This window comes from Cnephaeus nilssonii (assembly GCF_951640355.1).
Source record: "Cnephaeus nilssonii genome assembly, chromosome: 3".
In the NCBI taxonomy this organism is placed as follows: Eukaryota; Metazoa; Chordata; class Mammalia; order Chiroptera; family Vespertilionidae; genus Cnephaeus; species Cnephaeus nilssonii.
In genome coordinates, this window is record NC_137074.1 from 65,680,107 (window position 1) to 65,683,927 (window position 3,821).

The 3,821-nt window shown below is 44.2% G+C and overlaps 1 pseudogene across 1 annotated transcript; it reads right to left on the reverse strand.

The window, feature by feature from the left end:
* Nucleotides 1–2,123: 2,123 nt before the first annotated feature.
* On the reverse strand, nt 2,124–3,042 carry LOC307096899 (small ribosomal subunit protein uS5-like; annotated as a pseudogene). The gene has a single exon. The product of its transcript is annotated as a small ribosomal subunit protein uS5-like (transcript).
* Between the last annotated feature and the right edge of the window lie 779 nt (nt 3,043–3,821).

The following is a 3,821-nucleotide window of genomic DNA, read 5'->3' on the forward strand; positions in this document are numbered from 1 at the left end:
TGATCTTCATTGTAGATTGAGCACAGCTGGAATCTGCTGAACTCACAGATTCCATCAATAGCGGTCAGGTCACAGGCATTAAAAAATAACAAAGAAGCCAGGCCCCCTAGAGCTGAGTGTGGCCATTCTCTCTAGCTCCCCTTTTTAAAATAGTGTTCTTCATCCTTGCATTTACCACCCTAGGCCCAGACTGCTGTCTGGCTATGCTTTTATTTTTAACTAAGAAAAATAAACTTTTGTGCCGCCTATTCCCTGCTCCGTCTGATAAGGCAATCAGCACCTGTGTTCACAAAGATGTGGAAAATGGATCTGTCCCAATAATCAATCTAAGAAAATTATGTTTTTGGACTCTATGTGATGGGGCCAAATGAATGAGGGTGATAAAGTCCATGGTATTTCCTTTTTTGAAACTGGATGAAGGGACGTGGAAAAAGGGATCAAAGATTCTTAGGCAATGATATTCATAGTTTTGTTGCTACTTGTCTCCTAACTTAAAGATAAAGAAATTAGGAAACAAGGGCCTTCAGAGTTGAAAGCTCTTCAGCCTCCTCTCAGCCTTGAGGCTGGCCCCTGGAAAGCTGGCTAATGGGAAGATCATGAGTGAGGCCTGTCTTCAAGCGCTTTTGCGTTAGGTTCTGGAACCTTGCAGTTCCCTTCATTATTTTTACATCAGTTTCACTGGCAGAAAGCATCTTTCTCACTTAGAGAGGAAGAAATAGTAAACAGCTCAAGATCTGAAAAGCCAGGAAGTCTGAAAATCCTGTGGGAAGCAAAGTGGGCAGAAGTTTCAAGTGGAAGTAATTGCTCAGATTCTTACGGCTCCTTGGAAGGCTGGAAAGAGTATTCTACTCTGTTCTTAAACCTCTCCCAGTGCTAATGCTCAAAGCATACAAACCGTGATCCTGTTCTTAGAACACACACACAGAAAGTGGTTTGTGTCATGTAATGGAAAGTCCAACTAAGATGCTAGATCAGTCAAGATCCAGTCAGGAAAGCCCAATCAATGCCAGGTAATCCAATAGCAATAATTTAATACAGGGACTAATGACAAAAGGGCTGAAAAAGCTGAGAAGCCTAATAAAGCATCTCAAAGGTCAGCTGTAGCAGAAAGCCACTAATTCACAGGGCTCCAGGAATAAAAGAAGGAAATGGTGTTGCCAGAGCTTAGGAGCCACTGCCACTTGACCCTCAATCTACAAGATGGCCTCTTGTTGAATGATAGGACCATGGAAGAGGGACAGTCAGCAGGTATTGAGATTACGGAGGAGACATAGCCGATGTGTAGATACTGCCTGAAGCAGAAGAGAAGATAATTCCCTGGCTTTCCCATTCCTCTCATGCTCCAATTGCGGGCTACTGCTGCCAATGGACTACATTAGTTTAAAGCCAGCTGGCGAGGGAGTTTGGAAATGTCATTTGCACAGAAGGATGTGAACTAAATCTGGAAATTAACAGGTAAACGACCAGTAAAATGGATGAAATAGAGAAGATTTATGCTTCTTATTTAGTAAGAGATCCTGAGTTTGACACTTGTTAGTATTAGTTCAGTGTCTATGAAATAAAGGCTGATGAATCTGAAATAGCCTTGAAATGGCCTGTGGACCTCTAGTTCTTATGTCCTATGTTCAAGGCAAAAGGAAAATGGAAGGACCATGCCAATTCTTCATGTCTCTCTTCCCCCTCCTCCCTTCCGAATATGCCCGGTTAACGTCTACTTATTGGTAATTCTCCCTGGTCTAGACTGAGGAGCTGAGAAACTAGAAAAAGAATGGTCATAATTGCCTTACACAATCATGGTTCCCTATCTGAAGTTGTACACAATGTCATTATAAATAAAATAGTATTTCAGATGTTAATTCAGAATGGGGAATAGAGAGTGCATAGGCAGCTATTAGTTAGGGTCAAAGGTCTTTTGGACTCCCATTCACTGCTGATGTGGTTCTGGTTTCAAACCTTCACAGCAACTCATATTATTGGGGCTCACTGAATTTCAACCCTTGGTCCATTTCTCTTAGATATTTCACTACTTGCTCATAACTTACTTTGAATCACTAATACTTATATTTTATTTTTATATATTTTTTAGCAGGCTTAAATCATCACTTTACTTTTCTTGTATGAAATTATGTGGTGGCCACCGCTGGAGCCTGGGTCCTCTGCACAGAAACTCTGGTGTGGGTCTTTACAAGATGGTCAGTGAATTCCTGATAGGGAGACTTGGTGAACACAGTCTCTTTCCAGAGATCCGGGGTGAGATAGCTGTAGGTCTTAGAGATGGCATCAAAGGTGGCCTTGGCGAAGTTGCCCAGGGTGGCAGTGCAGCCCCTGCCCGAGGTGTAGCAGTCATCAATACCAGCCATCATCAGCAACTTCTTAGGCACAGGGGCCGAGACAATGCCCGTACCCCTGGGGGCAGGGATGAGACGCACCAGTACAGAGCCACAGCGGCCAGTCACCTTGCAGGGAACCGTGTGGGGCTTGCCGAGCTTGTTTCCCCAGTAGCCTCGCCGCACGGGCACAATAGAGAGCTTGGCCAGGATGATGGCTCCACGGATGGCTGTGGCTACTTCCTTTGAGCGCTGAACACCCAGACCAACATGTCCATTGTAGTCCCCAATGGCGACAAATGCCTTGAACGGGTCCTCTGGCCAGCACGTGTTTGCTTTTGCACAGGCATGATCTTTAACACCTCATCCTTGAGGGATGCCCCCAAGAAAAAGTCAATGATCTCAGATTCCTTGATGGGCAAGGAGAATAGATAGATTTCCTCTAGGGATTTGATCTTCATGTCCTTGACCGGGCGGCCCAGCTTGGTGACAGGGATCCACTCCTTGTCCTCGGCCTTGCCTCCACGAGCTCCGCGGCCTTGGCCCCTGCCCCGACCCCGGCCTTGACCCCGGCCCCGGCCCCGACCCCGGCCCCGGCCCCGGCCCCGGATGCCGCTGCCAAATCCTCCACGGAAGCCGCCAGGACCTCCTATTTCGGGGCCCCGGGGGCCCCCGGGCCCTCCCGCAGCACCAGCGTCATCCGCCATTTGGTGTTTGGTCGGAAAAGAAGCACTAATACTTATATTTAACATGCTGACCTTCCCTACAGGTATGCTGTCTTCTAATTCTGTTTAGGTAGGACTCAGACAATACATATCCAACACACATTTACTCAGCATCTACTGTGTACCAGGCACTGTTCTAGCAAGTTGAGGTACATCAGTGAACAAAACTGGCAAAATCTTTAACCCTTGTAGAGTGTCCATTCTGGTGAGGAGAGATAGAGGATAAAAATTAAATAATAGTCTGTTAGGAGGAGATCATGTTATGAGAGAAAGCACAAACAAACAAATTAAAAAAATAAAACAAACAAATAAACAAACATGAACAGAGCAAAGTGAAGAGGGTTAGAAATTCCAGGACAGGGGTATTTGCTATTTTCAATTGGATGTCCTGGCTAGCATGGTTTTTACTAGCATGGTTCTATTTCTTTGAGAAAAAGTCATGCAGGCTTTTCTCATATTTAGGGATCCTCATACGTCCTCTGGATCTAGGTCAAAGCCATGAGAGTTTTTTGATTCAGAGTTTCTCTCTCTTTCAAAGAGTAGTAATTCTCTGTTCTTTGAAGCTAGAATTTATGTTAGATTGCTGAAGAGAGCATACTAAACAGAGAAATCATTCAGGATTTTTTTTAAAAATCTGCTTTCACTAGGAGTTTCAGAATTTGATTAGTTTTCATCAACGTATCCCTTAGCTAAATATTTCTGAACTAAATAGTTTTTAAAATAGATATGTTATTGTGAAATAGAGATATACCTTAAGTATTTCCAACTA